This window comes from Triturus cristatus, chromosome 8 (genome assembly GCF_964204655.1).
Source record: "Triturus cristatus chromosome 8, aTriCri1.1, whole genome shotgun sequence".
NCBI lineage: Eukaryota > Metazoa > Chordata > Amphibia > Caudata > Salamandridae > Triturus > Triturus cristatus.
Genome location: NC_140591.1, coordinates 671277740 through 671305593, shown reverse-complemented (window position 1 = coordinate 671305593; position 27854 = coordinate 671277740). Strand labels below are relative to the sequence as shown.

Sequence of the window (27854 nt, the reverse complement as noted above, 5' to 3'; positions counted from 1 at the left end):
TCACTTAATCCGTGTAATGATTCAGTTGGGTTTAGCCCCTTTTGTGAAGTTTCTTTGAAATTCCTAATTTGCTGTAAACCGGCGTTTTGAGTGGTTTGCGGTGTTATTTCCTAATACAATGTGAAAAACGTTTGTCCCATCTGAACTTTCCGCTAGAAGGTTAGCACTAGAAAGATATCAAAACCGCTTCAAGATACTGACAAACGTTTTGCCTTTAACGTCATAGTAAATGCCCACGTCTCTTGGAGTCAAGTACATGATTTCATCCGATTCTGCAGCCAGCACCTTCTTGTGGCTTTCAGAGGGAGAAGAACATTGTTTCTTTAACCCTTGTACTACCTCATTAACTACAATTACTTTTAATGCATCAAATTTACACTGGGACAACAGCTTAGAAATAAACAATGCGGAAGGCCTGTGGGCCCCCTGACTAAAGTCCTGGATGCCGAAGTCATGGTCAAAGTAGGTCCGAATCAGAAAATAGAAGACACAACTTTGGCGCCAAAGCAAAGGGTTGGGAATCCCAAGAACGATCAGCTGCTTTCTTTGTTCTCAAACCCCAGTACGATCAGCTGGTTTTTTTGTCCTCAACCCCCACTCTCCTTCTCAAGCTGTAATTTTGCATCCCGGCAAGGGATAGAACTGCAGGAGTAGGTGGGAGAAATTGGGAGCATCCAGTCACCGGAGACAGGACTAAGACTGGCACATGCAATCAGGGCAACAGCTGCCTCTGTACCAAACGACACAACCAAGATCAGTCCAGACAACAAGAACACAAGTGCGGCGGCTTGAAACCCGGGCCGGGGAAGGCGCAGCCGGACCCGATGGGGGCCCATGGCAAACACCCCCCAGAGGCAGAAGCCCCCCATCACAGAAGCCTGCAAAAGAGGGGGCGATGTCAAAGGATGTGTCTAGCTCCCAATGCCCCACCACGATTTCCTAGCTGCACGCAATCTTATAATGTGTTCGCTGCAGAAACCCCAGGGGGGAAAGGGGATGGGACAGAGAAAAGACACCCAAAATTGTCATGTGATTCTTTTTCCTACTGCTGACTTTTCTTGCTGTTCTTTTCTTGCAATTTAGTCTTGGCTGGAAGTGGAACTATAAGAAAAGATAAATCAATACAACATTTTTAGTACATTTATCATTTATCTCAAGGTGCTTAAAATGTACCTACCCAGTCTTTATGTGACCTATGCTTCTCTCCTTCTGACGTTATGCTTTTGGTCTGTGTACTGAAAACTAAATATATATACATAGATTAATTTCTTTTTACCTGTTAGAACTAATTACAATCTTTTCTCTTTTTATTTTGTTGCAGGGATTCTCCCCTTTATTCCCAGTAACTGCTCCTATAAAGCTGGATTATTTTTCTGGTAAGTATTGACTTTTCCTTTTTTAAGTAATCTCTATAATATTCTAAATCTATGGAGCGCTTTCTGTCCTCCTGTTTAGCACTCTAAGCAACAGCGAGTTAACTTCACATGTGTTCTGAATGATAACTATTCTCCTGGACTATTCAATGAAAATAACACGCTTCCACAAGTCACAAAACGGGTCTTGTTCTGACTCTGCCAGTTTTCTCTGAAAATACACTGGGCTTTTTGCACTGCGCACGCCCTGGAACTGAAAGTCACAGCTAAATTATGAGTATGTCCATTCAAATAAACAATTTAGCTTAATGATATTTGCGTGGTATCTGGACGCTCCCCCTCCGAAGTTCAGAACTCTATTACGCGTCGAATAAACTACGGGAAACGTGCGCCGAAAGTTCCCTCACTAAACTTTTGCAGCGCGAACCTCAGGGACGCCTACTCTCCTTAGAACACAGGTGAAGTGCGCACTAAGGTGAGCGCTTCACCTGGACATTTGAAATTATGATAGATAGCTGGAGCACTAATGTGCTGTTCCACTGGTCTCTCCCTGAGGGCGATTTGGGTAGTTGGTCACTCTGTCTTTCTTTCTTTTCAAAGAGGCTTTTAGTCCTACTACACTAACTGAGATTTCTTTCCTCATGGGGGGTTTAGTGATCCTGACAGGAGATCAGGATTGGTCGCTCCAAGGTAGCCGATGGCCCCCCCATCAGGGGTCGAGGCACAAGCAGCTGAGGGGGTTAAATAGGGGCACAAGGCCCAGAGTTAGCATGCAACCCCCGCCCCCGCAAGAAGAAGAAGGACACAGAGGCCAAGCAAAAGGGGCACCTCGCAAAAATGTACTGTCTGGGAGCAAACAACAACAATGAATGTACAAAGACAATGAAGGTATACAAATAAAATTGTGAGATGTACAACCATGTTATGTTTGAATAAACTGCAACCTTTTAAGGCACCAAACCAAGAGGCATATCAACAACAACCGGCGATAATTATCGCTGAGCGCACTTAGCGCTCGGATAATTATCGCCGGCTAGCGCCAATTTTTATCGCTGAGATAGCGTGCTATTAGCAACGCTTATCTCATCAGCGATAAAAATCCTAGCACTAACTGGCTAACGTGAGATTATCGCTGGAAACCCAGCGATAATCTCACGTTAGCTAGTTGATAGGGACTCACAAACTTAGCCATGATATCCACCTTCCATAGGATATCATGGCTACGTCAGTCCTGAAGCAGGCGTAAGGAAAGTAGCGATAACAGGGGTTATCGCTACTTTTCCTGACGCTATGCTTCATAGCGTGGGGCTTGATGATAGGAGAAATGTCGCTTAGCGACATTTCTCCTGTCATGCCAGGTCAGGAACGCCCACTTTGCATCTCATTAGAGATGCAAAGCTGGGCGTTAGGAATCCTGACGCTAAAGCAAGGTTTCACGCGTTAGCGTGACCTTGCTGATTAGGCGATAAAATTATCGCCGCTTTTCGGCCGAAAACGGCCGCAAGAGCGGCGATAATTTTTTATCGCCTGCTTGTTGATATGCCCCCAAGTTATCAGTGGAGTGATTGAAAGGTGAAAGGGATGCAGTTATGTGGGCAAGGGGGGAGGTAGACTCGCTCCTGGGAGGGGTTCACTCGAGAACACCCTGTGCTCTGCCAACAGTGGGATAAAGGCGCACGCGCACACACAGCTCTTTTCCTCATGACGCACACAAAAGACCATAGGCTTCGAACAGTGTGATTCTGGGCAGAAGCAGATGAAAAGTTATTTGTATCAATTCACGCATTGTATGAGAAGCACGACTTCTAAGGCATTGCTAGTTCGCCCTTCATAGCTGCCAAGTTTTTAGATTGCTTATTTGTGACACATCCATGATTTAACAGCAAATATGAGTGACATTCCACTGTCAAATGTGTGGCACTTCTCATATAAAACCAAGCATTGACACCCATGTAAGAAATAAATATCGCAGATTGCCAACTTTGGAGAACTGGAAAGCTATGAAAAGCTTTGAAACCGCTGTAAAACGCCTGAAATAGAAGTTTATTACACACGGGAAGTGAATTTACAATGCACTGGCAGGCCTCGACAAAACCTTAAAAATATTGCTAGACCAGTTCAGGCCGAGTAACTTTTAATTATCTGCTCGACCCTTGAAGCAGAAGCTATATTTTTTGTTTATTTATTTAGTTTCAAGATGAAGCAGCTTGGTGATAGTCAGAGGTAAACTGACTGCACAAAATACATTTATTAATTTCAAAATATCTTTATTGAAAAGTTTTATGAAACAAAAACATAGAAACAGAACAGGAGTTGGACTCATTGACTTGTGAACATTAGGAGAAGACAATACTGTCTAGTTTCTTTAAAAACAAATAGGATACATTAAGGTTGGGAGAGTTTATATGCCGTATTTTTATCAAAGGAAAACTATTTTAGGTTGTGCAAGATATTCAATTAAAATAAACATTGACATCAACACATTTTAGAGTCAATTCATTTATTTTATGTGAGCTGCCCTCAAATAACCAATGTTTCACAATAAAAGAAACAACACTCCGGTGCCACATCAGGCCAAGTGTAAATCAGAAAAAGATTACACTTGTAAACTATCCTTCATGGACAAAGTATCTAAAACTACTTACTGTGTAACTTACTGGGAAGTAATTACATGACTAGGAAGTTGAACATTGCACTCTGCTGTCGTGAAGTGATCAGGCAAGCCTTAAATGGTATTAATATTTAACTTACACAACAAACTACCCCTCCCCATGTCTACCTACCCATGCCTTACTTCTGTAATGGAAAAAAAGCCAACTCATAAAGCAACTAATAGATGGTACGTGCGCCTGACCCACTGACTGTACTGCACTGCTTTAAGTTTTTTTTTTTTGTTGCAGTTTTATATTGTGCAAACTGCACCCGAAGGTATTGGAGTGCTTTAAATGAGCGATAGTTACCATACACAAGTACACATTCATTTTATTTCCAAAAAATGGGGAGAAAAAGTGATTTACCCAAAATCAAAGGATATCGACCCGACGCTGAGACTGTAACCAATATTAAATTGAACAACTCAAACTTTGCAGGGCATTATGTTTCATACTCAGAGGCACTAAAATAATGACAGTGATAGGGTAACTTGTAGGCACCTTACTTATATTTGGCATTGTGTTGGACCATATATTGATGATGGCATGCGCATTGGCACTTACTAGTGCTGGGTAAATGTTCCATAACAGTGTGAACCTTGAGAGCAGGCTGGCATGCCAAAAGGCGCAAATTTGTAACAGCTGGTCAAAAAATATAGTAACATAATATTGTGAATGATTCATTTTATAATTCTGGTGTTATGTTTTTGCTAGTTACACCAGCAGTCACTGTCTGACAGATGCTCTCCTCCTGCCACACACTCTTGAAGTTGAGTGTGACTGTCTCCATCGGATGAACTGATGTCAGATCTCTGACAGCAATCCCGGGGCCGTGGTGTTCTAAAAGGGGCTGCCTGAGGCCACTGGTGCATTAGCTGGATTGATGTGTGGCTAGCAAAAATTAAGCTGCCCCAGACTGCGCGCCGCCAGTGTCAGTGCATCTCTGGTCAAATAGACCCTGCCTGGTCAAAATGGGGCAGGACTCTTGCAGATGAAAAAACAACAGACAAAGCTCTGTCCGAACCAATCTGGGCCCATGGGGGCATGCACTGTCAGCAGGGTTGGACATTGTTTGTTGTATTGACAAAACAGTTTATCATGAATTCCCTCGCACTGGGACCGTGCTTCACTAGAGCAAAGTTGCCTAAATGGGCTGTAAGTCGTGTCTGTCTTTATTAATTAAAAATTGATTAGTGGCGCATGTGCCAGCATTATCACTAACGTTGTGCAGCGTTTGCTCCTAGAGCACCTCATGAGGTCAGGAAACACTATAAATTGAGCAGGGCTGCCATTTTGAAGACACCTACTCACTGTGTGTAATCCTGGCTTAGTCCGAGTCTCAAGATCGCTGCCAGCACATCCTGGTTCAAGTGCTGGCAGCCAATTAGATCTCACCATGAGATCTATGATTAGGCTCTGCCCAGATATCTATATTTCTTTGTTCTCTAATAAGTCCAAAACCACTGAACGGATTTACACCAAATTACAACAAGGGTTCTTTCTGGGAAAAGATCTAGCTTTCTGCCAAATTTGGTGTAATTCTGTCCAACAGTTGGGCCTGTAGTCATGTCTAAAATCTCTACAGGAAATAACATTGGAAGCACACATTTTTTGACTATCCCTTTTTCTCAGCTGCTGCATGATAGATCACCCCGAAGTTTTCCATGCACAACTAGAAACAGGAGATTACATTATTTAGAATATTTTCTGACGATTCTTCAAACGGTGCCAAAGTTATAGATTTAACTCAGATCTGTGACTGGGGGTGAACGTTCGATTTGTTCAGCTTTTCGGATATCGTCTGTTCTTTTTGCATTTGTCACCCTAAGTGGGAATGGTACGCCCAAACATGGGTCCTGTCTTTGTTACACCACCAGATTCAAGCTAGCCAGGCTGATGAAGGGTGATACCATGAAACCGGTCCCGCAATGTTTGTTTCTGGTCCAGGGAGGACCTAGCCTGGCAGTTTGGGCTGGACCTTTCCCATGGGCAGCAGGGTCGAGACTGATTTGCATATGGCTTTGTCTAAACTGGAATGGTGTGGCACTCCAAAACACGATGGATTTAACCCAAATCTGAGAATGGGGGTGAATGGTTGATTTGTTCGGCATTCCGTCCATCATCTGTTCTTTTTGCATATGACACTCCAAGCATCAAGCAGGAGCCGACATTGCTTCCGCCCGCAGGGAGCAGTTAATAAATCTGCTCCCTATGACCATGAACAATATTTTTATATGTTTGCCAGCCCACAACAATACTGGCAGAGAAACAGATCTGAAGCTTACTCCCAGCTGGCGGGAGCATTTTACAAGCTGCTGCCCACTGGGAGCAGACTTGGTGTTTGCTCCCACTTGGCTGCGGATTTGAAATTGCTCCCACCAAGGGAGAGCAAACACAGGTTTCATTGCCAGCACCAGTGTGGGCAGGGAAACCGCTATGTCCCAGGGGTGGGCACCCTGGGACATAGCCTATGAGCTGGCCAGCAGGGAAGGGGTCGAAAGTGCCATTATAGCCCCCTTTGCACATTAGGCTGGGCCCTGGGTTATGGGTTCCCTGAGGTCAAAATCAGCCGGGGGAGTTGGTTGCATGCCGTCTTCCCCCATTTGGAATACGGCCAAGCACGGGGTGGGTCGACTGTAATGGCTGTGAGCATTGTGTAAGTGGCTGTATGAGTGTGGAGAGGTTGTGTCAGTGGCTCTGCTTTATAAGAGTGTGAGTGGTTGTCTGGGTGTGTGAGTGAGTGTGTAAGTGGCTGTATGGGTGTATACATGGCTGTGTGAGTGGGTGTGTGAGAGCCTGTGTGGGTATATGAGTGGGTGTGTTAGTGACTCTCTAGGTCTGTGAGTGAATGTATCAGTGATTGTATGGGTGTGTGAGAGTTTGTGTCAGTGACTATATGGGTATGTCAGTGGGTGTGTGAGTATGTGTATGGATGTGTGTCAGTGTGTGAATGCTTGTGTGTTTGCAAGAGTGTGTGAGTGGGTGTGTGAGTGGGTTTATTTTTTAAGTGGGATCTGGATCCATGGATCCATTGCAGTTTCACATGGGGGGGTGCACTGAGCTCCACAGTCGATCTGCAGATCCTTGTGCAGCCCAAAAAACTAAATTAGAGGTAATTTCCTGCTCAGGACTGGTCCCTCACACACCCCTCCATCAGTCCTATGGAGTCAGGATACCTCTATCTTGACCCCGTATATCCTATTTACACTTTCTCATTGGAAATGAGTCCTGATACACAAAATGGAGGTAGCAAATTTCCTCTCAGGTTGCAGCCAGCCAATCACAGCATTGCTGTTAGCCTGTGGATCCTCCACAGTAGGTTCACTGTGGGTCTTCATGTTTAGATATACATAAATAAATACTCCAAAACTACTGATCAGGCATATATATTACCTACTAGCTGTCGCCAGTCAGTACTTATAGTTAGGATGTAGTTTCCATAGCAAGAGTGATTTTTTATTTGCCAATAACTTTGGCCTCATTTGACGAATATTCGCGAACTTTACATAGCTACTTCGATGCTCACTTCAGCTGCTGTCTAGAACATTTTGGGGTGATCCGTCAAGCGGGGGCCGAGAAAAGGGGGGGCCCAAAATGCTTTTAATCCATGTTAATTTCCATAGGAAACTTTAGACCGGCTATGGCCCGAACTGCTGATGGAATTTCACCAAATTTAGCAGAAAGGTAGCTCTTGCTCTAAAAAGCGCCCTTTTTGTTAAATGGTGTAAATCCGCTCAGTAGTTGTTGAGAAATGTAAAACATTTTTAGATATACAACTGAGGCCGCAGTGGATCCGCAACCTCTTCTTATCTTGTGCCTGAGATCTGATTGGCTGCCAACACTTGAAACCAGTAAGTGATGGCAGCCATGTTGTGACTTGGATGAACCGAGTCACAAGAAAAAAAGTTAAAAAAAGAAAAAGGAACAGGATGGAAACACCCTAACCCCCTAATCCTGTAGGGGGCATCCAACAGGGACCCGACAGCCAAAAAAGCATTATTTAAAAACAAATCAGCAGGAGTCACGTTTGATCCGCGACTCCAGACGAAATTTAAAAACACAAAGCGTGGCCGCCCACGCTTTGTTAAATAAAGGCCCACAAGTGGGCCTGGGTCCCGGGGCAGTTTATGTGGTACTGTGGGGGGTGCCTATGTGACACCCCCACACCTCGGGGACCATCATCTCCACAGGGCAAACATAATGAAAGAAGTGCAGGAGGCCAGCAGGCCCCGCAGCCTCTGGGACGGCCACCTCCTCAGGGCTAATAATTTAAAATGTGCAATGGAAGTCATATGGCCACCACGCAGCCCCGGGGACAACCACCTCCCTTGGGCTAATGTATTGGGGGCCTCGAAGACCCCCCTGGCCTGGGGACCACCACCTCCCTTGGGCTATAACATTTTCATGTGGGAGACCTCACGGACTGCCTCTGGCCCCAGGGACCACCACCTTCCTGGGGCCAAACTGTATTTTATATTCTTTATATTAAAGAAATGGGAGGGGAGGGCACGTTACCCCCCACCCAGACCATTCTTAGCCCTGGGGACTGCCACCTCCCAGGGGCAGGCCCATACTCTGATAAATGCTCAGCAATCCTGCTGTGTGGGATTTACTGGAGGTTAAAGGAGAGGTAGTAGGCCCCCACGGATATCCGTGGGGGACAACTACCCCTCCTGTTACCTGCAATAAGTCCCACACAGTCAGATTGCTAAGATATCTTTGGAGGCTACACCCCCTTTCTCCACCACTCTGCTAACACGGCTTAAGGTGCACTACTGGTTGGGAGATGAAGTCCACTTTACTCCTGAGGGGCCTTGACGGTAAGAAACACTCTCGGTACCTCTTTTAAGTCCTACACAGCGGGATTCCTGAGAGCTGGTCGGAAGCCCAGCCCCTTTTCTCCACCACACTGCAAATGCAACTACTTGTTAACATTTTTTTTTAAATTCACTAAAAAAACAAAGCTTACATGGATGTTATAGTTAGGAATTAGCATAAAAAACAGGGACATCATATTTAGGAAATGGAATATAAAAACTCATAGAAATTAACTGAAAAAACAAAGGCTACAGAGACGTTATGGTTAGGCTAACATTTCACTCATACAAAACCAGAGAAATTCAGCCATTATAGTTAGTGAGCTAACAATAACTTACGCCCCTGCAATGTACTGCTTATGACTTCATACAGGTACTCAGACAACCAATCAATCATCCATACAGCCACTCAGGTACCCATTCACCAAAGCATACAGCCACTTAGACACCGACTGAAAGACTGATACAGACATTTACACAACCTAATCACTCACCGTACACTCACTAATACATCTAATGACTCACTTATACAGTAAGCCACGCACCCAATGAATCACCCATGCAAACACTCATACACCCACTGACACACCAATACACCTTGGTATATGATTTAAAAAAACACTCAAGGTTACCAGATGAGGTCATCAAAGATGTCATTTGAGATGTCATCAGCGATATCATCAGTGATGTCACTGACCATGTCATGAGTGATGTAATATGTGAGGTCATAAGCAGTGCATTGCAGGGGCATGAGTTATAGCTGAATTTCCCTGGTTTCGTACGAATGAAATTTAAGCCTATCTATGCCGTCTCTGTAACCTTTGGTTTTTTCAGTGAATATATATATATATATATATATATATATATATATATATATATATATATATATATATGGCAGTAAACCTTTCTTCGAACGATCCTCTGTACCATGGATCAAGAAGGGGACGGACTCTACTTGGTTGTACCCAAATCAGTTTATTTTTAGTTCGTGCGCTCTGCCGCCATGACGCATTTCGGGCTCAGCAGCCCTTGATCACATGACGTGCCCCTTGCATTTGTCCCATTTTTAAAGTGACAGTCCATAATTACTTGCCATAGACATAGACAAAATATTACCATGACGTAAATGTTTTACCACACGTATTCATACCAAAATTAATTGATGTAACTGTAGAATACATTACAAGATTTGTATCCCATGACTCATGATTCATAAATTTTGAGCTATTGGCTCACACGTTATAAAGTGCACTTGTGTTTGTATAAATACATAAATAGACTGCACATGTAAAATCAGAGCAATATAACTGGTAAAAACATGTTAAAACCATATTGTTGATAAATATTAAGCAATTGCTAGCAGCATGGTTATTTCTGACTGTGCAAAAACGGCAAATAAAGTGCAAAATTGTGCGAACCTGTGCTATAGTATCACCTGTGCAAAATTAGATTTACAACCGAATAGGTTAATTTACAAATCCATCTATAAACCCTAGTTTATAAGAATGGAAAGACAGTCAAGGGAAAAGGAGAAAAGGGGGAAGGGGAGAGAGGAGACAACAAGGATATTAAAAACATATATATGAATATATATTATTTATGAATTACATTTTCTATTGTTGGAGGGCCTTGGGAAAAGAAGTCTATATATTTAATTACTTATTAGGGGATATTAACTTGCCCAATTTGTTATAGACTTCCTAGAGCCATGTATATAGGTCTTCCGTGGTATTTAGCCCATATATATATATATATATATATATACAAACATAAATACATACCTGTGTTTATGTGTGTGTGTGTAGAATAGATATATAGATATGTCTTTGCAACAATTATCGTTGGCACATGTACCCTCTGGTGCAAAAAGGCTATTTTATTTATGAGCATGGTACCACAATGAGGCAAGTGTTTTTTTTTTTTATGCTAGCGTGGTCCACTCACCTACATTAATGCACTTTTTTCATCATAGATTGCTTGCAGTTGTGCCTACTGTCTTTCTTCAGAAAGAAGTGGACACACAATGTAATAACACACCACAGTTCAGTTTATTCTATACACTTTGATGAGTGCATCAGGGCACATAGTTATCAAAATGTATTTCATGCTGCGAGCACAGGGCACCAAGACAACTTGATGTGGTGTATGAAAGGGTAAGTGTAGGAATGCAACATATTTAATAATTTAGCAAGAAATGTAGCATTCCTGCTCTTGCACTATGCTGGTGGAACAAAGTGCAGCCTACTGCCACTATGCAGTGCCACATACATTACATGGCACCCAGGATTGCTTGTGCAGGAAAAGGACACCTCCCTGTACAAAAACAATTCTTATATTCAAGGACAAACCAAACAAAAACCCCTTAATAAATCTGGGCCCTGGGAGTAGTGATGCATTGTGTCTGCCTGATCTCGATGAGTGTAGTAGACATTAAATGAATGATACCATCTTAATTCTGTTCCACCATGAGATAGCCAGGTGCTCGGCGGTGGTGTTCACTTGGGATGATTTAATAAGGAATGCTGTCACTATTATGATAGTAGTATATCAGGGTGTTAGCGTTCTACTCTGTGCCTTTAAGTAGCTCATACAGTCCCAATCTCCCTGATGTGTAGTATGCATTGCAAAGGGCAACTAACTTGACTCATAAAAGTGGGCATAGATGAAAAGATAATTCCTTACAATGCATGAGTAGTTCAAAACGTCATTTTAGCTTATGGAAACTAGGAATAGTTTATAAGTTAGAAAGTACAATGCTGTGCCTGTCAATTTTATTTTTTAGAGAATACTACTAATCATTTTTTAATCTTCATTTTTCCTTACATCAGCCTGCAAGAGGACATCCAAGGTTAAAGTGGCTGCCACCACCAGCATCGTGGTGGGTGGGCCTACCACCACCAGTGCCAGGGCAGATGGTTATGCTGGCCACAGTAAGTCTTATTTATGATTATTCCTTGGTTTTCCTCTCCCTACTAGTAAAATACTTTTGCCTTGTGCATTTTTCATACTATTTACTTTTTTTCAGCTCCCCTATATAATATTTGTTATTCCTGCAATACATTGCTTTTCTATATTTCCTGAGTCTGCAGATGACTTTCTCCTGTCTATAGCTTTCTTCTGCTTTCTTTTTTAGTAAGCTTTATCTCACCCCTCTGTCATATGTCTTGTAGTCCTGTTAAGACTAAAAAAACAGATTGATGGTACCATGAAGAAGATCACAGGCCCAAGTAATCAATTAAACAAACAAGGCTTTCTTGATCAAACAGTGAAAAAGAAATAGAGTGGCCACGGTCATGGACCCCCAATGTTATCATATTTATATAGTATACTAGCAGTTTCCATGAGAGTGCAACATCACAGGAAAGGAATGAGATCCAATTACTAACCAATAACATATTTCCTTCATTGACCATTCCCGTTCACCCCTTCATTGGGCTTTACTCTCATCCTTTTGTAGCCTTGTTTCTCAGTTAGGAGAAAAGGTTTTTGGTTGTCTTGACTACCTGGCTTTTTTGACATGTTGTCAACCAACAAACTTCCCAAAGTGATAGTTTTGATGGAAGATGCTGCTAACCAAACTGTAGAGAGGTATTGCTGTTGTACTTTGTGCACAACAATTACGTAGGTGGCGAATCTGGTATCGTAAATTGATAATTTATGTTTCATTCTAGCCACACAGACCAAAAGTGCTGCAGCCTGCACCAGCAGCCAGGCAGGGAATGGGACAGAGGAGGCACAGGTGGTCAGAAGGGGAGCAGTCCCAGTAGTGGCAGGGACAAGTGGTGATTCATCATGCCTTCTTATGCATAATATTGTATTTGTTAAGTGAGGCAGTTATCCTACCCATAACAGTCGTGCCCACGGCATTTCACCACCTAAAACTGCAGCATGGTTTAATTCAGTATTGCACTGAAGGCTGTGAAATGTGTGTCTGCTTTCGTTAACTATGCAGATTTACGAAGTTTGAAATTCATTCAATACCGAAAACAATCATTCTTTACTTCTGTACCAGCCTAACCAAAAGTTTAAAATTCCATCCCAGCATGTGCCCTATTTGTCTGCCCAAGTGACTTATATTTCATGACTTTCAGGACAAATATATGACAGCTCCAATTTTTTTCTTAATTCAAGTCGGCTTTTAGCAACCAATGTGACCAAGCAAAAGCGTAGCACATGATGAGTGTTACCCAACTATTATATAGCTACAAATCTACCTTGCTTAATCCCTCTTACTAACCTTCCAGTCGAGCAACTTTCCCTACTGCCAAGTGAAGGTATTTGTTGAAAATAATTTGTAGTGGAGGCCAGGGTGTAATGTGGGACTAAGTGCCTGATTTAGAGTTTGGTGGATGGGATACAAATGTGCCAAATAAAATAGATCCTATTTCCTGTACTAAAGTGCTTCATTTATAATCTGTGTACTGTATACTAACGGCAGTCAGGATATGCGTTATGCAGCACGTGTGACAGAGTATTCAATCTGCCTCTAAGTTTGGAGTCAAGGTAGAAATGAAGAGGCAGTCGGAGAAGAGAAGGACCATTGTAATTCATTATAATAAGTTAATAAAGTATCCATTACAGCTTCCCCAAAAACATGCTTCAGAGTAGCAGACCCTCCCGCATGCCTCCATGTTGCACATACACCATCAAGTATACTATTAATTGTGCAGAACTCCTTACTCAATAATGAGAGGTAATTCATAACACACAAAGTGTCTGTTTAGTTTCACTATGAAATCCTTTAAATGAAAAGCAATTTTTGATTATGGTTTTATTCTGGCTGAGTTTCTTTCAGTCAGTCCTGTTGCATTATGTGATGCATATGTGGGGAAAACATTGCCCTGTGGCTAACCACATCAAAAATTCCATTGGCCTTAGGGGACATGTAATGTTCTGCTACTGTATCACTGAAATATACACAAGTGATTGCACTGAGCATTACAATCTGTGGATTACCTTTTTGATATAGCTACTCTTGCTACTGGATGTCACCCATCCAGGAAGAAGATAGCCACCTCGTTGCAGCGCCATAGGATGGAGGCCGTCATAGACAAATACCACCAGCTGATGACTTCAGAGAAAGAGAACGAGGAGAAGTCACATGCCTCCAGTTCCTTGGGTGGCCAGCCTGGCCCAACTCCATCCCCAACACACCAACTCTAGCATTGCCTGCAGCCAGGGTCCACTGCTGCCCAGAGGAGCCTCACCTCCCTCCTCATTGTTGGCACCAGCAGACAGCCTCATCTGCTGCACCCTACGTGAGAAGGCGCTGATTCATTCCATTGCATATTACTCACTGTCTTTTGTCTTTGCAGTGCTCTTAAGTGTAGCATTATGAATTTTATCATTGACAAAAAAGCTGTCGCCTACTGTAAATCGACGTTTCCCACAAGACTTTCCCTACCTGAAGTCCCTTGTATTTCTTTGCATTGTTACTTTACTTACCTCTTCCTTTAGTCCAATGCACCACAGTAACAACAGACTGGGTTTGTTTAACGTATTGCATGATGAGGTTTTGCCACTTTGCAGCACCCAACCACTTATCAAAGAGTATACTATTTAGTTAATAACCTTGTACTACTACCTTCTGTAACTGTTGACCACTAGAGGGGTATGCCTACAACATTCACAAGAATCTTAATCATATTTATCTATCTCAGCATGCAGAAAATAACTTCAGTAATAATTTCATAACTAGTTCATGTCTTAGTTCTTACCTGACTAGATGAAATGATGGCTGTTACTTCCCTCAATCTTCCAAAACCTTATTGTAGGGTTTACCAAAATGCCTTCTTAATTGTGGTGGTAGTTGTGGGCTAGCGCTAACAGGAAAGACATCACAAATTGAGGTGCCATTCCCACCTATTCTAAATCAGGTGAACTCTAACGGTAGGATTATAGAGATAGTTTATTCATCACAGGCAACTAGACTGAAAGAAAACAGAGAGAGTTGGTTTTAAAAGACTGAGACCAGATGATCACCATGCCAAAAATCTCATAGTACAAAAACTAGCAGCAATAACTTGTAAGCAATCCGGGGGACTAGTATTTATTTTATTAAAATGAAACTTATGAATTTCTCGAGTAAGGACTCAGGGAAGGTTAAGCATTTATGCAACACAAGGACTGGTTCAGAAAGGTAGAGTATGTTACACTATTGGTATTAGTTTATTCTTGCAGTGTAAGCTTACAACTAGTAACTTTTCCATCAGTAACTTTATGAGTAGTGACTTTATGAGTAGTAAGTAATCCCTATCACTTTGAAAGAAGTTACTGTTACTACTAATTTGTTCCTACTTCTAAGGATACTACTCGTATAGTTGCTGGTAGTTAAGTTAAATTGCAAGACCGCTACCTGTTTCCGACTCCTTTCGATGAGTGGACCTTGGCAACAGGAGCGCCGCGTCCTCCCGTTGCCAAGGTCCTTTCCTCCGCACCTCCCAGCAGCAGCTGAGCCAAGCACCTTCTGACAATTGCTCACCTTTAATCAGCTGCTGCCGGTCACTCGTTCCTGCAATATTTAGTGCTTTTCTCTGCGTTTTACCCCAGGCTCTGCCCCTCATATTTTAAAGACATAAAAAAAATGAATAGGGTGAGAATATTGATCATTTATATCGTTTGGCACAAAACAAGGGGCATTGATCAGCCTTTTCCTAATCAATCCATAATAGAACAACTACCTTCTGAGCCTAAATGTCGGATCTAGATTCCGATGACGCTGTGGCAAGCTCGCCCATTTTTAATGAGACACTTTTAAAAAATGTATTCAAAGAGAAATGAGATCCTGTATGCTGGACACCCTTAAGCAGGTTATGTCCACTAAAAGACCCCTTCCTTCCAAACAGGACAACTCTAATGAAGGCTCTACTACCATTCATAATGATATGCCCACTAATGAGGGGAAAAGAACAAAAAAATCTAAGAATGTAGAGCCTAACCAGAATACTATGGGAGGTCCTAGCACCTCAATTAATTTGGGAGGGCTTTGCACCTCTATCCTTATGGAAGGTCCTTACACCTCGAATACTTTGGGTGTCCACAGCGGCACAAACTATTCAGGTGTCCCTTGCGGCACAACTAATATGGGTGTCCATAGCGCCACAAACTATCAAAAGTGCTCATAACAATACTGACATTGATACTGAGGACGAGGATAGGTCCCCTAATTCTTGTGATGAATTTGTCCTCGACTTAGACAATGAGGACTTTGAATTTAACAGTCAACCTACTGAAGAAAAAATCCCGTCCTCATCTAAGAATGTCATCCTCAACCCTTTGGGCGAGGAAATGTTTTCACCCCTTAACATCTCTCACCCCAGAAGCTCTGAATGGTTTCCCCAAGACCATGTTGCGAAATTCATCAGGAGATAGCTCAGAAACCCCCTGGAAAGAGATACTCTTAGTATCCTCAGGGCAGAGTGTTCTAGACCAGCTATACAGGATAAGGTCTGTCAGACCCCCAACCTTGACAGACAACTTGATCAAGTTTCAGTTCAAAATTGGAAGAGACCCCAGGAAAGGTATGGAGAGGTCTCTTAAGGGCTGTCAAGATCACCTTCTTGACATCCTTGACATCCTTTTCCCCCTGGCCAGAATTTTAGATATGGCTGAAGAATGTCACATTAATGGCATTCCTCTTGACACCGATCTTGTCAGAGTTTGGAGCCAAAGGGCCATGGTTCTCCTTGGCAATGCAAATGCAAGCCTTAACATTGAGAGAAGGAGAGTCATTCTTACTAAGATTAACCCGAAAGTAGGTGATATGGCCGAAAAGGAACCCTCCCAAAATCCAAAGGGCCTCCTCTTTGGTGAGGATATGATTAAGTCTATTGGCCAATATGTATCGACCTTTACTGCCCTTGACAAAGCACAATCTAATATGAGGTATGTTTTTTATTCTAACCTTTTTGGATGGGCTGGAAGAAGGGGCCTTTCTTCCGGCCAAGGCAGCCAAAGGCCCTTCTCAAGATTCAGAGGTTCTGGAAGAGGCTTCTTCCCATCCAACCCTCAATTCTACCCATAAAGGGGGAAAGGCTCTCAGAACAGAGGATTCAGATCCCACGGTATACCCAACAACACCAGTCTTCAAAGTAAGTACACCTCTTCCTCCTTCTTATTTCCCTCCAAAGGTAGGGGGCAGGCTACAATTATTTTACCACATCTGGGAATCTTTAACTCAAGATCCCTGGGTTTTGGAAACTGTCCGAGGTTTCAGAATAGATTTTGTCAATACCCCTACACAAATGTCTCTCCCGACAGTGCTAACTCTATCAGAGGATCATCAAAAAATTGTAGAAGAGGAGATTGCTTCCATGCTTCAAAAAGCCGCAATCATAGAGGTTCCTTGGAGTTTAAAGAGGTTTGTAAGCACACTTTTTCTTGTTATAAAAAAGGAGAAAGGTGGGAGACCCGTCATAAATCTATGGGGATTAAACAAATATCTGGTCTACAGACATTTCAAAATGGAGGGTATTCACCTCCTAAGAGACCTACTTCTAGGAGCAGACTGGTTGGTCAAACTAGACTTAAAAGATGCTTACTTTACCATTCCAATGTCAAAAGAACACCAACCCTTCCTTCAATTCTTTTGGAACACCGTCTCTTTCAATTTCAGGCGCTACCTTTTGGTCTTTCCTCTGCCCCCTGGTGTTTCACCAAAATTATGAGAACTATCGCCTCGCTTCTGAGGGAAAGAGGTATTCACTTAATTATATATTTGGACAACATTCTCATCATGTCCCAACATCATTCTCAGATCCTGAAAGACCTGAAGATTGCAATGGATCTCATAGAGAGTCTAGGCTTTATTATAAACAGGGAATTTCTCGGTTTTACAGTAGACACCACAAAGTGTCTTCTCTTACTTCCCCCAAGGAAAATATCCAAAATTCGCAAAGAGATCAGGTTTGTTCTAAAACAAGATTCCTTAACTCTAAGGGAGTTAGCCAGACTTTTAGGCTTCCTTTCGTCTTCTTTTCAAGCCATCTTCCCGGGGCCTCTCAATTACCAAGCTCTTCCAAGGATAAAAGGGAAAGCTCTGAGATCTGGCCTGTGGTACGGGGATCTTGTAACCCTAGATCAGGAAGCCAGATCGGAACTCTCCTGGTGACTGGGGAATTTGGATGCCAGGAATGGCAAAGAAATCTTTAGCTCAACTCCGTAGTTCATTTTGGAATCAGATGCAAGCCTTCATGGTTGGGGCGCTCGCCTCCTCAATCAGAACACTGGTGGTGTATGGTCTCTAGTGGAGTCCTCTCACCACATAAACTATTTAAAAATTACAGAAGGTTTATACGTTCTAATGAGCTTCAGACACTCTCTTCAAGGGAGATCAGTTATCCTGAAGATGGACAACATCTCCGCAGTATCCTATATCAACCGTCTGGGTGGGACCAGATCAGCAGACCTCTCCAATTTAGCCAAGAGACTCTGGATGTTTTGCCTAGAACACAAGATTGCTCTAAGAGCGGAATATCTCCCCGGAAAATCAAACATTTCCGCAGATTGGAACTCGAGATTCCTCTTAGACTTCAGCAATTTGAAACCCGACGTGAATGTCTTTAATGCCCTGAATCAAATCTGAATTTCTTCAGCTGGATGCCAGATCCGGGTGCTCTTGCAGTGAACGCCTTCCTTCAGTGCTGGTCAGACATTTGAGGATACGCATTCCCTCCCTTTGCTATGATTCAAAGGGTTCTGCAGAAGGTGTCACAAGACTAATGCTCCTTAATCCTAATAACCCCCTTTTGGCCATCTCAGGCCTGGTACCTAGAGTTAGCTTGCAGCATCCCTTTCTTTATTCCAGCAGTCAAGGGTCTGGTTTCAAACACAGACGGGGAAGGTCACCATCTAGTTCATTCTGGGATTTTGAACCTTCTTGCCTGGAAAGTTTCAGGAAATCCAATGAATTGTCTGGCCTTTCGTCATCAGCTGCTGTTCTCCTCGGAGAATCTTGGGCCCTTGGAACATACTATAGGTACAACAACATTTGGAGAAAATGGTTTCGTTGGTGCCTGGAGAGGGACTTGAATTCCGTGGAGGCTCCTATCGTACACGTAGTTAATTTTCTTGTCAAGCAATTCGATAAGGGCCTTTCTGATAGATGTATCAATTGTTATAGATCAGCCATTTCTGCTAGTCACTCTCTTATCAACGTTAAGACGGTAGGTAAAAATTGTATTGTTTGTAGAGTCATGAAGAGTATCAGGTTGAAGAGGCCCCCTAGACCTCAATACCAATCCATGTGGGACGTTAAGGCTATTTTAGACCTTTTTTCAAGTTGGCCCAATAACTCTTTACTTAACAGGAAATGTCTTTCTATTAAGCTTGCAACTCTCTTGTGCTTAATTTCACGCCGTAGAGTTTCTGATATCAAATATCTTGATATTTCTAATAGATCTTATGATATGTTTGGTGTTGAATTTGAAATTGTTAGAAGAACCAAATTTATGTCAGACTCTATTTTTTATCCTCGCTTTGACCTGTGTAAGAAACTCTGTGTTGTAGATTGTATGAAAGAATATGATAATAGAATGAGAGACCTTCGCCCTCATGATGCAAATCAACTGCTTGTTTCCTTTGTCAAACCGTTCATACCCATTAGCTCTACTTCCAGAGCCAGATGGGTCAAGTCCGCTATGAACCTAGCCGGTGTTGACTTATCAAAATTCCAAGCCCACTCTCTTAGAGGTGCTATGGCCAGTAAATCTTTCCCATCTGGTGGTAAGTTGGATGATATTCTCAAAGCAGCGGACTGGTCTAATGCATCCACATTTGCTCAACATTATTGTACACCAATTGAGCACATGTCTGATGTTGTCCTACACAGCTACCAGCATGCATAATGTAGCCTCTGGTCTTGTAATGAAATTGTGATTCTCCTATTAACATGACTAGAGAATCTGGATTTCATTAAAGACACGGAGGCTAACATTATTCCACCCGTCCTTTCCCTTGAACGGATTATTCTTTTACTTAATATTATTATTGAATGGCTTATTCTGATTGTTTGTTTTGTTTCTACTGTCTGTACTTATTTATTCTATTGCTGTATTATTCCTATTTGATATATTGTTTATTTCAACGATACTCTCATGTTCCTCCTTCTTTTTCAGACAACTCCTCTTAATGGATTCTTTGTCTCATCCTTGTTTCCTCCTCACTTCTCTTCGTTCTTCTCTTCCAGATTTTCAAGATGAAGATGAAGTTAATTTTTCTTAGAACTTTTCATTATTTCTCCACATTTAAAAGAGGCAGTCTGTTTGGTGCTAATGCCTTTTATACTATCCATTCTAGAACTGTTTTACTTTGTCATGTAGTGCGGCTGCTTGTGACTGCATTAAAAAAAGATAATGCATAATGTTAGCCTCTGTGTCTTTAATGGAATCCAGATTCTCTAGTCATGTTAATAGGAGAATCGCAATTGCAAGACTGAAATTACACTAAAAGTTTAATTTTACCTTTGTGAATCAGGCCTCATAGTGCACACTAGTACTACCTATCATGGGACAGACATTAGTAAACTAAGACTCTGCACCATGATGATGTTGTTCGTTTAAAGCCTGGGTGGATAAATGGAGCTGGCGTGGGCTATTGTTTAGGTAAGACTAACAAAAACCAACCCTCAAAAAAAGGGAAGAAGGTGTCCACTGCCAAGAAATATATATAGGACGCAACTACGTCTCTAACAAATAAAGGGAAAATGAAGTTCGTCTAGGGGAGAACAGAACCAATACCTAAGGTCCTAATAACAGTGAATGCGCAAAAATAAAGATAACTGCTTGTTTGGAAATAAGAACGTGATTCGAGAATGTACAATACAAAGCCTATTATATTTATTAATCTTTTTAGTTGTTCTTTTTTACTTCTCATAATAGGAATGGAGCCAATTGAAAGAATCATTAACTATATACAATAATCAGTTAGATCAATAGATCACAAAATAATCAAATACATCAACATAAACATAGGAATCTCCCACCCCACTAACATACGGCTCGGTTAAAATTGTGTACTTAGAACCATATACATCTACTTGCCAACAGTCAAACATCTCATACGTTCCACATTCTCACATATCCAAATGAAACAAATAACACAAAAAGGTCATAAAAGAAGGACAGAAACCCAATCAAAATAATATGATAATGGTGGTAAGTTGGTTAAAATATATCCAGTTGGTATTTTCAGGTATATACCACTTTGTGGTTTCTGTCTTGCACAGTGCCACCGCACGTTTCGGTGCTAGGCTAGGTAGAAGCCATCACCTTCCTCAGGGCACTGAAACAGGGGAGCACTAGGGCGGGGAGGAGAAATAGATATAACAGACAGTGTGGGCTAAGTGACAAATAGGTACTTCTTCGGCCAGGAGCTCCGTTAAAAGTTTAGATCCAGTAACAAGGGATTCCTATATGGAACAATGGAAAAGAATATCACAGCGCTGGATACAATAAAGAAGTCCTTCTACAATGGCAGAAAGTTGAAGTGACACGATAAGAACGTTCAAAAGACAGGAGTCTTGAAGATAAAGGAGTTCAAATGACACAAACCTCCAAGGGTGTCCGCAGGACCAAGGGTAAGCCCGGGATCAACAGCTGAAGAGCGGCAAGTGGTGGCAAACCGACTGCGGTACGCGTTGGAAATAGGTAAAGATACTGAGCGGAAGAATCTCGCTCATAGCGTAGCGGTCCTTGTCCGTACTCGGCAGAGACTAGCGGTGAGTCGAAATAAATTTTGAGGGAAGAATAAGATACAAATCCTCCAGTGGTCACGGAGGCAGGCAAACTGTGTCCTGGGTCAAGAGTTCGATAAGTGGACCCGCCTTCTGTGAGGTTGGTCAGGTTGTTTAGGTAAGAACTGATTCTGCAATGAGTTGGTGTCCCTTTCAACACATTTGCCCCTCTAAGTATGTAAATCATTTAAGGGGTAAATTTGTAAGCCACATCTCAATATATCACACAACCTGGGGAGAGAGGTTTAGGGGTTTGATAGGGGTTTGATAAATGGATGGGAATGAGGAGTTGAGGAAATGTGTGACAAAGATGAACACAACATTTATTAAGTTAATAAATGCATTGCAAGCAGTCCTTCAGCCCTGAGTCCCAAGTTATCTAATTGTTCTGTCATCTAGGTTTGAAAATTGAAAATTAGGGAGGACCCACACAGTTAAAAAATATTGGGTTTGTTAAGAAAAGAAAAATTCTACTGTATATAAATGCCAAAATGGATGGTGCATCTGCATTCTTCTTCTCGGATTGTCCATCAGCAGGATCAGAATCCTCGGACGATTCAGGTGAAGGTACAAGTGCACAACCTAGGAAACAACAACAGCCTTTTTTAGGACAGGCGCAGAGGGGCAGGGGTTCCAACCGGAACCAGAGAAGGAATTGGCAGCAGTTTGCCGGAGAAAGACAAACTCACCGCCAATATTATACATGGGGCCCAGAGAGTTAGTCACTTGTGTAAAAGAAAAAAGACAGGAGCAGAATAGGAACTTCGAGGGTACAATAGACAGTGGCAATGTGGAGAGAACACAATGGACATTGATTAATGATACTGGAAGATCAAATAACATTGATACTATAGTCCCTATGGAGCCAGTAGAATTGAATAGGGAAGGTATTATACCAGTCTTTAATTTGTCTACGCACATAATAAACAATCATGAACTATCACTTTTAAATAAAGGTCTTTCGTTTGTACCAACAAAGACAACAGATTTCTTTAAGTTACAAACTGAACTACATAAATTCTTTAGGAACTTACGACTTAGAGTTTTCTTCAGTGATCGTGAAGAAACTCTACCCACCTCTAGATCACTAATGCGTCCAAAATCTACCTTCATACCCACTAACAGTATGATGCCACCGGAAATTTTGGCGTTTGAGAAAGGGGTACTAGAAGATGTCTTGAAATTGAAAAAGCAAAGGAAATTCACTCCTTTCAATATTACCAAACTGGAACGGGATGCCTTGGTTTCATTGAAGAACAATGAACAGATCATTTTGAAACCAGCGGATAAAGGGGGTGGTATTGTGATTCAAGAAAGAACTGAATATGAGGCAAAAATAATGAGACAAATTAGTAACACAGACCACTACAGGCTACTGTTACATGATCCCCTCAAAGATGTTCAGAAGTCAATACAGCTAGTCACTAAATAAGGACTAGATGATGGTTTTTTAACAAAATTGGAATTTGAATTTTTGAATAAAAACTGTCCAAGGACTCCTGTCCTATACACTTTACCGAAAATACATAAGAGCATTGAAAATCCTCCGGGAAGACCGATCCTTTCAGGATGTGGGTCAGTTATGGAACCATTGGGTTTTTATATCAACAGTTCCATCAAAGAATATGTCCCTAATCTATCCACCTATGTTATGGACAGTACCTACATGATCAACTTAGTGGAGGGTATGGAATATAACCCTACCATAGAGACGTTGGTCACTATGGACATTAATTTGTTATCTACGAATATTCCACAAGAGCAGAGTATAGAGGTCATACAAAACATCCTGGATAATCGACCAGCACCGGTTGAGGTTCCCAATACATTCATCATTGACCTACTGAGAATCGCATTGACAAAAAATTATTTTAAATTTAATGCAGACTATTATCAACAATGTTCTGGAACGTCTATGGGAGCAATTTTTGCCCCAAATCTGGCGAATCTTTATGTAGGGGACTTGGAGGAAAAATACATCAATAATGTCAACAACCCTTTCCACACAAATATATGATGTTGGAAACGATATATTGATGATATTTTCTTTATCTGGGTTGGAATTGAGGAAGATCTAGATTCATTTGTGACTTACTTACACACATGTCAAACAGCATTGACCTTCACATACTACAAAAACAAAGAAATGGTACCGTTCCTGGACCAGAAAATAAGAGGTCGGGGGGATTGTTTGAATGTAACACTGTATCGAAAGCCCACAGACAGAAACACCTTGCTGCAATATACTAGCTCTCATCCAAGGGCCCTTAAAGATGGCCTACCCTATGGTCAATTTTTGAGACTAAAGCGTAATTGTACAGAAAAGGAAGATTTTTTTATGGAAGCAAACATATTGAGCACCAGATGAGAGAGGTTATCCTAAGAGATTAGTGAAAACCTCGATGAAGAGAGCTTGGTTCAGTCCCCGGGAGGTGTTACTAGATAAGGCAACTAGAGAAAGTATGAAAAAAAGTGTGTGTGTCACCACCTTTTGTCCACTAAGCACACAAATACAGAAGACCATTAAAAAACATTGGTCTACATTAAACACTCTTGATTCCTGTCGTGAACTGCCTATGTTTTCCTTTAAAAAAGGAAAAAACATAAGAGATCATCTGGTTCACTCAGACACCAGTGTACATCAGAATAAAAGGACCATACAAGATTTATGGTCATTGCCGGCCCTCACAGGTCATTATAAATGTGGAAATTGTGTAGCATGCCGTTTCACTATGGAAACAAAATTTTTCATTAATATCACAAAAAGGACACTGTTCCTAAAAAGTAGGGTGCAAAAAGTCATCCATACAAAAAGGTGCAAAAAGTCACCATATGTTAAAAGAAGAATCAGAAAAAAGAGAATAGATGCAACGATGGGGTAGGTGCGCAGGCGGCAGTATCCGAGGAAACATTCCGTTAAATTAGGGACATTTCATTGCTTGTGCCAGCGGTTTTTCTTCAGCAGTGCGAGGTACTGATCAGGAGCGGTTACATCATGCAGCTGTAGCCAGATTTCGGGTGATACAGGTACTGATCAGGAGCGGTTACATCATGCAGCTGTAGCCAGATTTCGGGTGATACAGGTTACTGCCCGCCCTGATCTATTTTGAGGGTATTTTAATTGGTTTTCACGTGCACATTACATTTTAAGGTTCTGGTCCTGACGAAGCGCCAACGACCCTTAAGGTGACGCAGGCGCGAAACATGTTGACCTATGTCTTTCTACACCCGGGCATAGTATGCCACTGGGGCTAGATTTTATTTAGCAGTTGAGTCTGCTTAGGGTACACGATTCAGACAATCGCTGCAGGTTTACCCTTCACGAATTTCTCTTTACACTTGCACGCACTTTTGTTTTCACCCTCATTGGACCCCACACACCCACATGCACCATCCGGCAGTCCTATAAAAGATCTCCGACCAAGAGACCCTTCGGGGGACCCGTAGGGAATTGCAGCGCCGGCCCTACGAGGAGCAACTGCCCGATGATGAAGCATGACACCCTTTGGGGTGTGTGAGGGCAACAGAGGACACATAATGGTTTTCCCTTTCATCTGAGGGTCCCTTCACCTAGGAATTCGTCTTTTTCTTTTTCCTTTTTCTTTTCTCTTTTTTCTGATTCTTCTTTTAACATATGGTGACTTTTTGCACCTTTTTGTATGGGTGACTTTTTGCACCCTACTTTTTAGGAACAGTGTCCTTTTTGTGATATTAATGCAGATATTAGGAGCGTGGACACTGGACCTTTTATAAGCTCCTGGTCCCCCCCTCTTGTGTATAGTAACAACATTTTTCACACATGGTAATGTGAGTGTGAAACTGTATGACTTGACCAATTGTGCAACAATGAACGTTATCTACTTCATTTGGTGCCCTTGTAATTTGATTTACATTGGTCAGACCACACAACCAGTGAGAGCGCGGACTGGCCAACATAGGAGCCGCATTCGTTGTCAGGTGACAAATGCACATCTAGTAGATCACTACATAGAGAAAGGTCATTCTGCAAATGATGTGCGATGGCAGGTGGTAGAAAAAGCGAAATTGCCACCAAGAGGGGGTGCCATTTCACTCATTCTCCAAACACTGGAATGCAAATGGATCGACAAATGTGGATCTATTCGCGATGGTTTGGACAGTCTTGAGGAGTGGCGCAGATTTATAAGCTTGCACTGATAACTGTTAATTATACTTATACTCAATCATGCCATATTAGACAGGGTTCTGTCCTAGTATATTTTAGAACTATATACAGGAGGGTGATATGATGAGAAATTCTATACAGGATAGTCTCTCCTGAGTGCTTCCTTTTCCTAAAGACTATACAGAATAACATCGTCTGTGAGATGTAATGTGATGGTGGATTGTAATAAGAAAAATTGTAAAAAGAATGATGTTTTAATAGAGGCTAAAAACCTTTTTTAAGTTCACTGTACATACTTTGCACTTTACTCCTATTGAGAACTTCTCTGATTGAGACATTGTGTTTTTAATGTTTGTTTGTTTATTATTGGTCTGTGGTGTTAAATTAATATGTCACAATACATATAATCAATATATTGAAGTAAAATGAATATTGTATAAGTTTCAATTAAATAGGATGATATACATTGTTTAACACTATGATTATACAAATAATGGAAACATAGTAAACTTAAATTTGAAAAACCCTATTTCTAGTCAATCAGTGTTGCATATCGCACACTGCATCAGATAATCAGTCGAAGATGGCTGCCCCCACAGACATACTCTCACCATCGAGTGAAGTGTGAGAATAAGGTCCGAAAAAACGGGAATATATAAATGAAATTAACGCGGATTTGATGCTAGCAATTGTCGAATAATGTGATATAGTGTAGAATTCACCAATTGGTAGTGTGCTAAGAAAATTGTGCAGTAAATAACTGCATATTTCTTCTTTTTACCATTATAAGATGGCCGCCATTGCCGCCGTCATTTATTTCTCGATCCATACATGGTTTTAAATACACAGGGACTTCCCATTTCTGGGTAACTCAGCAGTATTCAGCTGGCCGGATTCGTTTCAGAAGCATCTCGATTGTGAGACGGGCGTCGTCTATTAAGTAAGTTTGGCGCCCAGTATGATTACGAAGATCGTGTAAACATTACTTGAGATGGGAAGCTAACGCCCGCTCACTAAATTTATTAATCATTTCAGTGGTGGCGTCCTTAAGTGTCAATCACGGAGGATATCTATTGCAAGAAGATCCCTCCCCTTATCCTGAGAAGATGGGCGAGTGAAATTAAGTAAGTCTTGTCCCTATGGAATAATTAGGATAATGTACCCAAGAACAATGAAATGTAGAGGACATGCGTTAATCGCTATTTAATTAATTACAGAAGTCCACCGCTTGAATGAAGTAATTTTCAGTGATTCTATATTGTGGAAGAATCCAACGTATATACCATTCAGATACATTCTGATATAGCAACTAGTAGTAAGTGTAACCCTTTCAACCACCTGGGTGAGCACTGTCATTAATTGAGTATAGTTTGAAAACTGAAACACTGTACTCCTTGATTATAGGTTGGGATAGATTCCTTCCTTCAACTTACCACCATATATTGGATCGTACATGGACATATGTATGCCATTTACGGGTAAGCTATCCTCCCTGCCCCTCAAGTCCGATTCCTTTCAATGAAAACTATATTATTAAGGTTTATCATTGTATAGTCACAAATCCTTATTTTGTTTAGCCCCTAGAAATACAGTCCTGAAGAGACCCGGTATCTAGAGTGGGTCGAAACGCCGTCGACAACAGATAAAAGAGACAACTTTGATTAAATTATTGTGAACTGTAATAAGTTTGTCCTTGTATAATTTTCCAATAACCGTTTTTATTTCTCTTTTCACTTTGTCACATTATTGCAATAGGTTATGGTTTTTTCTCACTTGGGGGTCACAAATCACTATAATTGTTAAGAAAATATCAATTGTGTATATATGTATTTTTTATAAGAAATCTGTGATATAAACAAATCCTAGATTAAAGAATACCTACCTCGGCTGAGGTTAGGCATATCCAAAAAAAAAGAGGTCTTGTGTGGGCTTACTAAGAATATTGATTCATGATTGATGTTGTGTTTTTCTAAAAGTTATATTGGTAAAATAGGGTTGTGATTGATTCAGAGCGACGATTGAAGCTGCACATTATGAATTTTTGCCTACAAATGAGTTCCTTGTGAATATTGTTTTGTGCTTTGTACTTACCCGGTTCACAGAGACATAAGGATTGCTCTTGTTATTAGGAATATACAT

The 27854-nt window shown here is 41.5% G+C and overlaps 1 pseudogene; it reads right to left on the bottom strand.

The window, feature by feature from the left end:
* LOC146802532 (m-AAA protease-interacting protein 1, mitochondrial pseudogene) lies at nt 1-27854 on the bottom strand (annotated as a pseudogene).